This window comes from Caretta caretta, chromosome 1 (assembly GCF_965140235.1).
Source record: "Caretta caretta isolate rCarCar2 chromosome 1, rCarCar1.hap1, whole genome shotgun sequence".
In the NCBI taxonomy this organism is placed as follows: Eukaryota; Metazoa; Chordata; order Testudines; family Cheloniidae; genus Caretta; species Caretta caretta.
In genome coordinates this window covers 95,048,484-95,064,548 of record NC_134206.1, presented here as the reverse complement: position 1 = coordinate 95,064,548, position 16,065 = coordinate 95,048,484, and the positions used below count along the sequence as shown (strand labels likewise).

The window sequence follows — 16,065 nt, the reverse complement described above, 5'->3', positions numbered from 1 at the left end:
ATCATTGAAAAAGCAAAGGTCATTACACAACACAGTGTGAATGGAGAGCATGTGGATTTTGCATAGGTCAAATTTCCAAGTAAAACTTAGGAGACTACACTCAGAATAACTAACCTGAATTAGAAAACAAAAAGGAGCATAAGGAAATACTGTCTCATTTTATAAATTAACAAAACACATTCCCAGTTTCTCATCACAATGTTGGAATCAAGCATAAGAATAAAAAATCAGAAAATAATCAGCATAACAAAGTGTGACTGGGTATAGAATGTCCATCCTCGACAGCAAGGGGTTAAGAAGCTGCTCTGGGCTCAGGCAGCTCCACCCCACCATACCTGCTACAATGTTTTGGCGGGATGTATAATGGCCTCGATTATAGGGAGGGCTACCTTTCCTGCTGCATTGGGATGGAGAATATCAATCTTTTTGTGGGTATTTTCATCTGCTAGCTACACCTACACCAGAGAAGCTGCCATTCTTCTGAGGCACCCCTGGTATGTCTTAAAGTCATTTGGTACCAGAGAGGGCCCCTCTAGTACCAGGGCCTCATCAGGTGATGAGGATGCCTGAAGAGCAGTCAGAGGAGAGAGCTCCCAAGGCTATTACTGAGGCACGAGGGCAGGCTAAGGCTCCAGAGTAGGTTGAGGCAAAATCCTGTTCTTGAGAGTTCAAAGGCTGATCGGTACTGACTGTCACTGGCTTCCCAATACCAGCAGGAGAAAGCTCTCTGCTGAGGGATCTATCCATGCGAGGTATCAGTGATGTAGATCTGGATGCTGGAATCATTCCCCAGAGCATTCAATAGGGTCAGTGAAGGGACTGGTATTATACTGGGCCCCAGCTATATCTGTCTCAGGAATCCCAATCTCTGCCTGTACTCTTCTCAGACCCATGCCAATCAGTACAGGAGTGGGACCAAGAGGAAGATCTTGATATCATGAGACCTAGGAGCCCTCTTCAGAATCTATGAAGAATCAAAGTATTCCAAGAGCCAGCGCAGTCCAGTACCAGGAGGGTTCCTCAGTGAGCACTGTACACTTTGTATTCTGTGTTGCATTTTAAATCAATATATTTCCCCCTGGCTACCCCTATGCATAGGAGCTGGAGGGGGGCCATGCCGCTGCTTCCGGGAGACGCTTGAGGTAAGAGCTTCCCAGAGCATGCACCTCTGAGCCTCCCCCGATGCCCCAACCCCCTGCCCCAGCCCTGACCCCCCTCTCGCCCTCCAAACCCCTCGATCCCAGCCCAGAGAACCCTCTTACACCCAAACGCCTCATCCCCAGCCCCACCCCAGAGCCTGCAACCCCAGCTGGAGCCCTCAAACCCCCGCCTGCCCCAGCCCGGAGCCTTCTCCCACACCCTGAACTCCTCATTTCTGGCCCCACCCTGGAGCCTGCACCCCCAACCAGAGCCCTCATCCCTTCCCACACCCCAACCCCAATTTTGTGAGCATTCTTGCCCCACCATACAATTTCTATTCCCATATGTGGCCGTCGGGCCAAAAAGTTTGCCCACCCCTGCTCTACAGTATACATTCTCACTGGTCACATTCAGGAGTATAGCATTTTGTTGCTGGGATTGTTTGCATACAGGAGATTGTGAGTATTTCATTTAAATATTAGGGCTGTGAAGAGATTAAAAAAATTAATTGTGATTAATTGCAGTGTTAAACAATGATAGAATACATTTATTTAAATATTTTGGATGTTTTCTACATTTTCAAATATATTGATTTCAAATACAACACAGAATACAAAGTGTACAGTGCTCACTTTATATTTATTTTTATTACAAATATTTGCATTGTAAAAAAACTAAATAAATTGTATTTTTCAATTCAAATACTGTAGTGTACTCTCTTTATCATGAAAGTTGAACTTACAAATGTAGAATTATGTACAAAAAAGAGACCTGCATTCAATAAAACAATGTAAAAGTTTAGAGCCTACAAGTCCTCTCAGTCCTACTTCTTGTTCAGCCACTCGCTCAGACGAACAAGTTTGTTTACATTTGCAGAAGATAAGGCTGTCTGTTTCTTGTTTACAATGTCACCTGAAAGTGAGAACAGGTGTTCACATGACACTGTTGTAGCTGGCGTCACAAGATATTTATGCCAAATGCACTAAAGATTCATATGTCCCTTCATGCTTCAACCACCATTGCAGAGGACATGCGTCTATGCTGGTGACGGGTTCTACTCGATAATGATCCAAAGCAGTGTGGATCAACGTATGTTCATTTTCATCATCTGAGTTAGATGCCACCACCAGAAGGCTGATTTTCTTTTTTGGTGATTTGGGTTCAGTAGTTTCTGCATCAAAGTGTTGCTCTTTTAAGAATTCTGAAAGCAGGCTCAACACCTCATCTCTCAGATTTTGGAACACATTTCAGATTCTTAAATCTTGGCTCGGGTGCTGTATCTATCTTTAGAAATTTAACTTGGTATCTTCTTTGCATTTTGTCAGATCTGCAGTGAAAGTGTTCTTAAAATGTTGGGTCATCATCCGAGATTGCTATAACATGAAATATATGGCAGAATGCAGGTAAAACAGCAGGACACAATACTCCACCAAGCAGATCAGTCACAATTTTAATTAATGCATTTTTTTTAAAATGAGCATCTTCAGCATGGAAACATGTCCTCTGGAATGTGAAGCCAAATCATGTGAGGCATATGAATATTTAGCTCATTTGGCACATAAATATCTTGTGATGACAGCTACAACAATGCCATGCAAATGCCTGTTCTCACTTTCAGGTGGCACTGTAATTAAGAAGTGGGCAGCATTATCTCCCATAAATGTAAACAAACTTGTTCATCTGAGCGAGTGATTGAACAAGAAGTAGGACTGAGTGGACCAGTAGGCACTAAAGTTGTACATTGTTTTGTTTCTGAGTGCAGTTATGTAACAAAAAATACGTTTGTAAGTTGTACTTTCATGATAAAGAGATTGAATTACAGTACTTGTGTGAGGCGAATTGAAAAATACAATTTATTTCGTTTATCATTTTTACAGTGCAAATATTTGTCATAAAATAACTTAAAGTGAGCTACAACACAGAATACAAAGTGTACAATTGAAATAGATATATTTGAAAATGTAGAAAAACGTCCAAAAATATTTAATAAATTTCAATTGGTATTCTGTTGTTTTACAATGTAATTAATTTATTTGAGTTAATCGTGTTAACTGCGATTAATCGACACCCCTATTACATATACCTCAAAAACATGCAAAAAGAAAAAACAAATAGCAAACACAGAAAGGAATCTATACCTTGCCTTAACATCAGGGATGGAGAATAATGTACTTTGAAAAAAATCACAGAGCCTGCATTTTAAGTTCTTGACATAATTTTTGTTCTTTTCTACAATATTCTGTAACCTCTAAACTTTCACTTAAAATGGTACTATTTGTAAAATTGGATCACTGTACCACAACCATCCATACTAGCATGGACCATGGCACCAAATAGGCACCACTGGTTTTGTGGACTGCTTTTTCCTCCTCTGCCAGTAGAGGCTTTCTTTATGCCCAGGGATATGCTGATAGCAACTTATACACATCCAAAATCAACAGGTTAACCTCAGTTACAGTTGCTCTTAGACCGTGTTCTGTTTATCTGTTTCTTGTCTCTATTTTGTAAACAAAGATGAATTCTAAGTTCACTGAATGCCTTCACAATGGAAAAAGAAAGTATAGGATGTAGCTGAGCCATAACAATTTGAACAAGGGCACCATTGCCCCATTAACTTAATCTTACAGAAAGCCATCTCCAGAAAAACCACTGCAGCAGTGAAGAAAGTAAAATCTCTCCTCTTCCAACCTTGTTCAATCTAGTGCAGTTATTCTGCTCCCTGAATGCCAGCGGAACCCACTATAACCAGCTCATGTGGGAGGAACAAAAGGGGAAGTTCCCACTCTTACACATCTGCAAGCACACAATATAATGCAAAACATAGGGCTTACATAAAGCAGACAAAAGAAGTCAATTGTGGGATCATTGTTGCTTGGTTTTTTATTTTGCCAGTTAGTTTGCCCTTGCTGAAGTGTATTAAAGGCTTAAATGCTGTTGTGTGCCATTAAGTTAGTAATTATAAGGGCTGTGGATTAATCGCAGTTAACTTACGCAATTTACCTCAAAAAATTAGTCGCAAGTAACAAAATTAATCGTGATTAATCGCAGTTTTAATCACATTCTTAAACAATGGAATATGAATTGAAATGTATTAAATTTTTAGCTTTTTTTCTACATTTTCAAATGCATTGATTTCAATTACAACACAGAATACAAAGTTTACAGTGCTCACTTTATTTTTTATGACAAATATTTGCACTGTAAAAAAAGATAAAAGAAAATGTATTTTCCAATTCCCCTCATACAGGTACTGTAGTGCAATCTCTTTGTCGTGAAAGTATAATTTACAAATGTAGATTTTTTTGTCACATAGCTGCACGCAAAAACAAAACAATGTAAAACTTTCGAGCCTACAAGTCCACTCAGTCCTACTTCTCATTCAGCCAATCGCTCAGACAAACAAGTTTGGTTACAATTTGTAGGAGATAATGCTGCCCACGTCTTGTTTACAATGTTACCTGAAAGTGAGAACAGCCTTCACATGGGACTTTTGTAGCTGGCATTGCAAGGCACTTACGTGCCAGATATGCTAAACATTCATATGCCCTTTCATGCTTTGGTCACCATTCCAGAGGACATGCTTCCATGCTGATGATGTTCATTAAAAAAATAATGTGTCAATTAAATTTTTGACTGAACTCCTTGGGAGAGAATTGTATGTTTCTGGCTCTATTTTATCCACATTCTACCATATATTTCATGTTATAGTGGTCTCGGATGATGACTCAGCACATGTTCATTTTAAGAACACTTTCGCTGCAGATTTGACAAAATGCAAAGAAGGTACCAATGTGAGATTTCTAAAGATAGCTACAGCACTTGACCCCAGGTTTAAAAATTTGAAGTGCCTTCTGAGAGGGATGAGGTGTGAAGCATGCTTTCAGAAGTCTTAAAAGAGCAAAACTGATACAGAAACTACAGAACTCGAACCATCAAAAAAGAAAATCAATCTTCTGCTGGTGGCATCTGACTCAGAGGATGGAAGTGAGCATGCATCGATCTGCACTGCTTTGGATCGTTATCAGGCAGAACCCATCATAAGCATGGATGCATGTCCTCTGGAATGGTGGTTGAAGATGAAGGGATATATGAATCTTCAGCGCATCTGGCATGAAAATATCTTGCAATGCCGGCTACAACAGTGCCTTGCGAAAGTCTCTTCTCACTTTCAGGTGACATTGTAAACAAGAAGCATCATCTCCTGTAAATGTAAACAAACTTGTTTGTCTGAGCGATTGGCTGAAGAAGAAATAGGAGTGAGTGGACTTGTAGGCTCTAAAGCAGTGATGGGCAACCTGTGGCCCACATGTGGCCCATCAGGGTAAGCTGATTGTGGGCCACGAGACATTTTGCGGACATTGACCGTCTGCAGGCATGCCCCTCCTGCAGCTCCCAGTGGCCAACACTGCTCTAAAGTTTTACATTGTTTTATTTTTGAATGTATGTTTTTTGTACATACGTCTACTTTTATAAGTTCAACATTCATGATAAAGAGATTGCACTACAGTACTTGTATTAGATGAATTGAAAAATACAATTTCTTTTGTTTTTACAGTGCAAATATACGTAATAAAAATAAATGTAAGTGAGACTTATACAAGTACACGTATTCTGTGTTATAATTGAAATAAATATATTTGAAAATATAGAAAACATCAAAAATATTTAAATAAATGGTACTCTATTATTGTTTAACCATGCGATTAATCGTATGATTAATTTTTTTAATCGCTTGACAGCCCTAGTATTATACAGGTACCGTATCCTATCCTCTCTTGCCACAAGAGAAAAAGTATCCTGATGGTATTCAGTTACAAGGGACACCTTCTAGAATCAAAATAGGTTGATTTTCAATTGTGTGATGGGATTTGTGGAGTCTTGTCTTTTGAAAAGCGGTCAATAATTTGTCCGGATATTCTGGTGCTGGGATCTTAATTTCTAACAAGTTCCAATTATTTCTAACTGCTACCTCATGACTTATCTTAAACTAAATTGCACAGGTGGGGATATGATAGGCTGAGAATCTCAGACAGGTGGGAGATGGTTGCTATTTAAGTGTCATCCCTGGGCTTTTCTCATTCCATAAAATAGTTTTGAATAGCATGATCAACAAACAGAATATGTGATCTGAATTTTTTAAGGTCAATATATAATATTTATGACGTTGTTATTTGGGTATAACATTTAAATAAGTAGTATTTATTCTCCACAATAAAAAAAGATTCTCCCCGCGTTCATGCATCTCCATCTTATGCTGGATTCTGACCTGATTCTATAATTTTATAAATGGATATGTAGCACTACAATGTTATAGCCATTTTTAATTGTTCAAGTATTAGAACGTGCAGAATTTAAGGTATTCTCCTTAATTTACAGAAATGTTTATCATTAGAATTAGCAATCAGATTAATTGCTTGGCCCTTGCTCTCTTTCATACACAGCCTTAGAAAACATGGAACTTCCCTTGAGACTTGTTTACAACAGCATACTGAAAAAAGATGTAAACATTTAATAGGATGACAATAACACCTCATTTCTGGTTAAGCTTAAGATGACTAGCAGTTGCTAACTAATAATCATTATACAATATCCTCCATTTCAGCTACAGTTCAGGGGTTCAAGTGCTCCAGAGACTCTTTGATGTGCAAATTATGCCACAATAGTAAACATCACATCATGGAAACTTTAGCATTTCTTCAGATATAGTCTGTTTAGTCATATAATATGTCACAACAATTTACTGTGCTCTTCAATGTGACAGGAGGTTTTCTGGTGGCCTGTTGCAGACATGCTGTTAGCAAAGACAGCTTGCACACTATATGTATATGTAATGTCTCTAAGTGATATGATCTCTGAGAGCTAACAACAACAAATACCACAAACATGTGAAACACGGATTGCATGAACAAAAAGACATCTTAGACCTTTCATCCACGAGGCACAACTCTGGAGTTGATGCTATTCTCACACTGCTCCTAGTACAAGAAGTGATTGCATTTTCCCAATAGAAAGCTGCTGTGCAGGGAGAGCAGACAGACTCTGCTTTCTAAAATGATGTATATCATTCAGTGGAAGCTGAACAGACAAGACTTTTTTCATTGTTTACAGAAAATAGAAGCCAAACATTATTAAATCCTGGAATAAAATTAACCACACTAATCATACTTGGCTGCAGTTACAAAACAGTGTTGCATTAACTAATGACCTAGACTTGGGAATGCGACTGGCACATCACAGAATGGTGGACCAGCCCGGGATACAAGTTTAGAGACTACCCAACCCAGGAGTGTCATACCCAACCTGATCCTGATAGTCTGGTCCCATTGAGTTGGGTTGGTTGGGATGAAAGGCTGTACAACAGAGTGGCTGCCAAACCTACTGGGTTTCCATTTAAAACATGTAGGCTGAGAAAGAAGAAGGGGACAGAATCTAAAAAGAAGTAAGTCCATTGAGAAAAGTCTACAAGGAAGAAGCTCTTATCTGAGCTTATTCAAAGAAGAAGCAAAATTCCAGGCTCAGTTTGGTTAAAATTTAAACCAGTTTTTATTTGATCTGAGCCAGTTTAGCCAAGCATATTAAATCCTTCACAAACAGAACAGGCATGTATAAACTCAGTGGAATGAAGAGAATAGTATTGCTTCCTGATAATAGAGGATCATCTTAGATTGATTTTGTTCTCAAAGAATTTTAAAAATGTAGCGACTAAACCTCTTGATGCTATAATCACAAGATGTGCATTTTGTGGCAAATTACAGTATCTGAAATGGGAAGAAAATGTTTAAAACAGCAAGCCAGAACTATTAGGTCAATTGGACAATCTCTGCTAAAAATCTGGGGGGAGGGATAGCTCAGTGGTTTGAGCATTGACACTTTGAGCATTGGCCTGCTAAACCCAGGGTTGTGAGTTCAATCCTTGAGGGGGCCATTTAGGGATTTGTGGCATAAATTGGGGATTGGTCCTGCTTTGAGCAGGGGGTTGGACTAGATGACCTCCTGAGGTCCCTTCCAATCCTGATATTCTATGATTCTATGATCTGTTCCAGTTCTAGGAATTTATTAGAAAGTGATATAAAACCAGGACATTTTCTTGGGTGTTTCAAAGATTTGTTATCTGAGGCCTTCAGAAGTAACCCTTTGAGAACTGGTCCCAAGATCTGTCCTAACTAAAATTTTCCCTTTTCCCCTCCAATATTAGAGCATCTGTCAACCAACCAATTAAAAAGTAATTTTATTAATAAAATCACACCCACACACGGAGTACATATATAACAGGGATCAACAACTTTTGACAAGTGGCCCTCAAGTGTAAGCCCCCTTGGCGGGCCGAGCCAGTTTGTTTACCTGTCACGTCCACAGGTTCGGCCGATTGCAATTCCCACTGGCCGCAGTTCGCCGCTCCAGGCCAATGGGAAATGGCGCAGGCCGAGGGATGTGCTGGCCGCTGCTTCCCGCAGCCCCCATTGGTGTGGAGCGGCGAATCGCGGCCAGTGGCAACTGTGATCAGCCGAACCTGCAAATGTGGTAGGTAAACAAACTGGTCCAGTCAAGCCCTGGCGGACTGCATGCCAAAGGTTGCCAATCCCTCATATATAACAAAGTAAGTGTGTGTCTGTAAAATATAGAAGTTATAGTATTTCCTTTCCAGTCATCTGAACACAATCTCTTCCTTCAACTCTTGTAAGAATCATACTGGAACAAGTCATATTTGGTGTACCAACAAGAGAAATCTATATTGTCCTTACCATTATGCTCATTGCTAATTGCATTTGAGATTTTTATTTTATGTTATAAGAAGTGAGAGAAAGTGTTATTCTTCATGTATTCCTTTATACATAAAAAGTGGTATTTCTGTAATTTACCCATACATTTATTGTAGAGCACAAAATTAAGTCCTCTACATACCTACAGGGTAAGCTAAAAATACGTAATACAAAGATTAGTGACGCGTAGGTACATATTTGAAGTATGGCAATTTAGCAGTTTGCTTCCTGTGGGCAAAGACTGCTTTTATTAGGTGAAGAGATTCTAAAGCACAGTGGAATCATCACAGCGGATGAGGGGTTCAGGCCATGTAAAGCCTGCACAGGGAAAACTTCATATGCGACATAAGCCATGAAACAGAGCTGTGCAGTGATGCTCTATGCGACACCAGAAAGATTAGTTTTGAGGAAGGGCAAAGCCAAAAGCACATCAGTGGATCCACTTGCCAAAACCCCTATGAGGGAGGAGTCCAGAAGCTGCTGCACTAGCCTTGCTATGGCTATGGTGATGCTCTGATGTCTGAAGCTAGGAGGGATTCTATAATTCTATGCCCCTAGGAAGCACATGCATAGGTACTCAGGCTTTGCACATGGATGAAGAATTTGACAGAGTATACTTGTGAATGAGAAAGACAGAGGTCATTTCCACTTAAATAGTTTGCACCCCTCAAAACTTCCCATTAATGTTATAGATTAAATTCTATACATTTGCACAGCTTTAAAAAATATTTATCTGATGTTTGTGGTGTTTTCCAGATTCTAGGTTTTTCAGGACCACAAAAAAGCTTGTATGCTCCACACTAAGCCATTAGGGTTCCCTCCCCTTTCTCACTGCTGGATATATCTGAAAGTCTCCCATAACTTACCAGATACAAATACAGTTACTGAAGCTAAAGAGAATTTCTAAGGCATATATAGTAGAGGTTTTGCTCCTGTTTTAATTTGAGGTAGCTAACGCATTTGTAAATCCTAGTCTAAATACATCACAAACACTGTTTAGGTCAAAAACATTCTAGACCTACCAGGGTGGCCAACCTGAGCCTGAGAAGGAGCCAGAATGTACATTGCCAAAGAGCCACAGTAATACGTCAGCAGCCCCCCATGAGCTCCTCCCAGTGCCTCCCGCCCCCTGGCAGCCCCGCCGATCAGCGCCTCGCCCTCCCTCCCCCCACTTCTGGATAAGCGGTTTCATGGTGTGCAGGAGGCTCCGGAGGGATGCGGGGGAGGAGCAAGGGCACAGCAGGCTCAGGGAAGGGGGCGGGAAGGGGTGGAGTGGAGTGGGGGCAGGGCCTGTGGCAGATCCAGGGGTTGAGCAGTGAGCACCCCATGACACATTGGAAAGTTGGCACCTGTAGCTCCAGCCCCAGAGTTAGTGCCTATACAAGGAGCCACATATTAACTTCTGAAGAGCTGCATGTAGCTCCGGAGCCACAGGTTGGCCACCCCGACCTACACTAAACACAGTCATTTACTTCACCAGGCTGTTTTAGTCAAACACTGCTGGAAGAGTTGCACTAAACAGAGACAGCTTCTCCAGCACAAAATGTCCAAGATTTTATAATAAAGAACAAGTTCTACAATAGTAACTGAGTAACAGACCTGTGGTTGGGGGATATTTTTATCATATAGAAACTGTAAAAGCCGACCCGGTCAGGATTTTTATCCTTTTGCCTTAGCCTTTAATTTTTATTCAGTTTTGTTATTTTGTTCTGCTTCTTCTATATTCTCACATCAGGCTGACTGAGTTAAAATACTTTCTGGATCTTCCTTTGGCTAAATAACTGCACACTGCCCTCAGTGTCTCCAAATCCATTTACCGGCAGGCAATGGATGTTAGCATTTTGTGGCTTTTGGATCTGGTTTGTGGAATTATTGGCAAATATTCATGCATCAATCAACACTAATTACCCAACCGTACAAAGAACTATTTGTATTTAGAGGCAAACAGTGATTTAACTTGTAACCTTTCCAGCTCTCCTGTTCTACATATTTATTAAGATAATTAATCATGGTTCCTTTTTTAAAAAAAAGTTTTAGACCTTTCTAGACCTAAAAAGGCTATTTTCTTAATTTTTTAAAAATTACTACAATTTGTCAAAACTTGGAAGTAACATGTCCAACATCATAGACATCAGTATCACACGATCACCTTGACGAATAAAAGCCAGAGAGTGTTTGTTTTTCCCTCACCCCCCATTTCAGACAAAGCACTTTCAGAGCTGATCCCAGGTCCCAGGTCTAACTCTAGAGCTATGTCTACACCACAAGCTGGGGTGTGATTCCCCTGCTCATGTACACGTACTCATGCTAGCTTCAGTGTAGCTGTGGAAGCACAGGCGTGGAAGCACAGCTTAAGTTACCATATTATCAAACAAACTGTAGAACAATCTATAACCAGTATTTTATTAATCAAAGTTAAATCAATTACACAAAAGATGATATCATGCAAACTATCTGACAACTCTTGACAATCTGAAAGATCTTTTAAATACATCCATTTTATACATTATATTAAAAAAATATGCTTTCAAGATAAAGAGGCTCTGAATTTGACCTGTTTCTCTCTTTTGGGACCATTTCCACCTTCAACATTGGACCTGAAATTTTACTGCAGTTTTGCAAATAGCAGCTGCCCAGGGGATGGTTAAGGGACATGGGACTAACAACCCTTTTTGAAAAATCCCCTGCATAGCCAAATATGTGCTGAGCCCCAACTGGAGCTCTGCTTGGGCCACTGGCACTTACACAAGCTTTTGAACATTTCTGCACGCTTGTTTTAGTCTTACGTTACAAAAGACACACTTGTCTACATTGGCCAAATAAATGAATCTAAAACATCAGGTTTGACCATAAAATACGCTGTCAGTTTTACTGGCCAGCATGGATTGTGCCAAACTATATTAGGTCAACTGAGTTCCACCCTTGGTTTAAAGCACTGTTATAACATAGTTGAGCCCTGTCCTTACTGGCTGGTCAAACCAATCAACCCAATGTGATCATGCCCAAGTTAAAAAAAAAAAACAAGTTTGTAAAAGTTTAACTTTCTTTTCCCCATTATTTTCAGGTATTCCTATTGTTGCACTACTAATTTCCAACCAAGGCTGCAAGTAACAGATTGTGCTAGAAATTATACAAGTAAACCTGTTGTCATGAATGTTACAGATCAATACTAAACTCCCAAAGGGCCAGATTTTCAAGAGTGCTCAGCCCATTGTTTTCATAGGGAGCTGTTGGATTTGAAACTCCTACGAAAACTTGCCAGGTTAATTTAGGTGCAGTGACAAAGCTCTGTCCTTGTCTCCGTGTGTCCCACGTTTCCTGGCAGATTTTGCTAGCCTCAGAGACTCACTGTGACTTTCCATGTAGCCCTTCTCTCTCTAGAGGCAAGGGTCACAGCCTACTGAGCCATTTTCATCATAAGCCAGCGAGGGAGGTGAGGAGAAGCTATCCTCCCTCCCACAGTCTCTGTTGTCTCCCAGTCTCAGTGATTAATCAATGGGGCAAAGGGGAAGCCCAGGCCCACCCTCTACTCCGGGCTCCAGGCCAGGGACCCTAATAGTATCAGCTATGGTAGCTGACTTTTTAGAAACAGGACGAGCACAATTCCCTGGGCTACTTTCCCACAGCAGCTCCCACTTCCTCAAGATCCACTTCATCCTTACCTCAGGGCCTCCTTCCTTGTGCCTGATATGGTGTATACTGCTCAGTCTCTCCAACAGCACAACTTCCTCCTACAGCTCCTGACATGCACATCCACCTGACTAACTGGGAGGCTTTTAACTAAATTCAGCCAGCCCCTGATTGGCTTCAGATGTCCCAATCAACCTAGCTGTCCTCCCTGCCTTCTGGAAAGTTCTTAATTGGCCCCAGGTGTCTTAATTGACCTGGAGCAGCTGCCATTTTGCTTATTCTGGTAACAGGGATCTGTTTAGCCTGTGGCTAATATATCTGTCTCCCATTACTTTACTATAGCCATCTGTCCTTGCCCCATCACAGTGCCTAAATGGAAGATACTGGGAGCTGAACTCATTTGAGAATCTGGCCCAAGAGGCTCAGATAATTTTCATGTGTTTCTAAAGTTTCCACTATTGGACCTTTTGAGATTAATTATACATTAATTATGTTAAATCTAGAAACTACTTAAATTTGGATATGATTAGTAGGAAAAAAATTATTCATTTTAAAAATTAATTCATGATAAAGAAAACACTTCCTAATGATGAATTTGGTCATCGTTACTTTTTCACTCTTGAAAATTAGCTCACAGATGATGTTTAACTAGAGTCAATTGCTACCCGTTATCTTGTGCAGATTCATCTACACAGTCACGCTACCCTAGAGGACACTTGTAGAAAGTAGAATTATTTTTATCTGCATACACTTGGGAGCTTCAAGTCATTACTATGAATCATGTGACATTAAATACCTGTGGCAGACTGCCACCTATGACAAACTCTTTACTGTTAACCATAAGTATATGCATGATTAACATTAGATTGTACATCATTAAATTTTCCTGTCTGGCTTATGAATGAGCTCTGCCCTACAGGAGTATTAGCAAGCAACAACAATGATCCTGCTTTACAAGCCTAGGAATAGTTAACCTACTTTTGATATGTCTTCCTCTTGGACTTATGGAAAGACTGTTAATTACACTGATGATATATCACCACACTTTTTTTAATAGGGGTTTCAGTAAGAATGCACAGCTATTTATATCAAATATTACTTTTCCTGTCACTGCCTGGAATTTATGTAATTTAATTAACTTATGCCTCAGTGATATGTTGGAAATGAAGTGGTTCTGAAGTAGGCTTTGAATGGAATCTACTTAATATTCCGTCATCGTATATAGCAGCATAAATCTAATTCTCGTAATAAGATGACACTTAGAATATAAAGTAGTTTGGAAAATTGGGCCTTTTTACTTAGTACTGAAAAAGCACACACATTTCAGAATTCCAAGCAAAATAATGGTGATGAATAATAAAGACTGATGAGACAAACAAGTTTATCTAAGAGTAGGTGGCTTCCAAAATGTGAGTTTTCAGTGGCAACAGGTATGTTGCATATGCCATATAACTCAGGACTGATGAGTCCTATCATTAATTCTCATTATTCCATGGTACATAATCAACCTTATCCTTAGATAAATTCACTGTTGTCTCACTCATCTACAAATCCAACTCAAAATATTCCGATTGGTTTTCAGAATACTCTATGGATTTTCTCAACCCTACTTCTGTGGCCTTATACTCACTCCATTCTACCTGCTCTCTCCATTTTCAGTTATTTATTATCTGTATATTGCTCCATTCAAACATGGATAACTCATTTAAGTAATGGATATTTTAAGTCAATGGATATTTTGTATTCACAACAACTACAGAATCAACCCTTATGAAAAGGGATGGTAAATTACCATTCTGAGGGACAAATTATTGCTGTAGCTCATGAGCTGTAGTCTTTGTTCATTTCATTTGACATTTTCCAGGGTATAATTTTGAGAAGTATGAGGATTCTTTTGGAGCTCTGGAATTTGCAAACTGCTAGTATCTGAAACAAATGTCATTAAATATATCTGCTATAAAGGCAATTTTCAAGAGATGAGTGTCATATAAGAAACTAAACAGACAGCCATGTAGACAGACAAAGCTGACTAAAATCACCCCAAACCAAGATAGCTGGGAAATGTAGAAAAGTTTAATAGTATAATTTGTATTGTTAGTTAGCTGAAACATCATGGAACAGATGGGTTATGCAGGGCTCTTTTGAAGATGGTAAGGAAAGATCTTTGTATACATTAATGGCCATTTCAAGACTAGGAGCTGGCACAGAAGTAGGGGCAAAGATGGGAACAGATGTAGCAGACAAAGCAAACAGCAAAGCAAACTTTAAAGGAGTGTTCCTTTGCTCTGTACCCTTTAAGTATGTCACATGACTTTGTGCTTTCCATTAATGCACTCACAATATCATGGTGATGAGGGTGGCATAAGAACCTACGAAGAATAAATGTTATCAAATAAACTCTCTATTTATTAGTGATAGGGAAATGAATAAGTCCTAAAAGAGAAAGGGGTCATATTAAGAAAGCTATGCTAAGTGTGTACACAACTGTTTGCATAACTGGGATCTAATTACCCTCAACAACCTATTCCCTACAGCTAGTCATGCTAAGCAATGCGCCATCTAAGCTATCCAATGAAAGGTGCTGATGACAAAGGCTAAGTCCCAGCCCTTTGTTGGAAATAGCCACCAAAGTCCGGGGTGCAGGGAGGCACCTATCGTTGCTTAGTGATCCATGAATGGGAACAGACACCTGAAGTCAGGCAGCTTAGGCATCTCAGGCATTTCTTGTGGGAATAAATTAGGCTCCTGCCTCACTCCACACACAATGGCTGGAGGAGGAAGAGGCTGTGGTGCTGGTGGCCACCTTATAGCCTGGTGGTTAGAGTCTCACCCCTAAACACTAAGCTAGAGGATATTGTGATAGTAGGGATTCCCTCAATCTCTCCTTCCAAAGCTGTTCCACTGTGGTAAACACTTACGTGGTCATTGGGCCAGAGAGAGAAGGAATGAATGAATTGACTCTGTAGGTCAATGGTTAGGGCACTGACCTGGGAGATGAAATATCCTGCGTCCTCTCACCTTTTCATTATTTAAGCACAGTGCTACAACTTCAACAGGAAAGGAGTTGAAGGAGTCCCACATCAGAAGAGCCCATAGCCCATAGCCCACTGGATAGAACATGCTCTTGAAAGGTCAGAGACCCCCAACCTTCAGATGTTTTCTCCCCCTCTAGCAGAGAGGGGGGAATTGAACCTGGTTCTCCCACATACAAAGTGAGTGCTCTAACCACTGGGCTAAAAGTTATGAGGTGGGCAATACCATTTCCTAGAGGGAGGCAGCAGTGTGGCAGAAAAATAGGCCTATGGAGCTTGTACTCTGAAAACATGGCCACTTAAAGGGTTTAGGGGCCTACAGGATTTGACAAGAGTTTTTTGGATCACAGTGGAACATAAAATTGGAACTTAGGTGCCTAAATCTGGGCAATCGGTGCCTAAATACCTCTGTGGATCCCACCCCAATAGTGTAAAATCTGGTTTCAATTTAAGTTGGATTTTAAATAATTATAACAATGTTTATCCAAAAAAATGTACATTTA

The 16,065-nt window shown here is 40.1% G+C and overlaps 1 protein-coding gene across 3 annotated transcripts in view; it reads right to left on the bottom strand.

The window, feature by feature from the left end:
• Window positions 1–16,065, bottom strand: part of GPC5 (glypican 5) — a 1,139,255-nt gene that overhangs the window by 252,519 nt on the left and 870,671 nt on the right. The window lies entirely within an intron of this gene.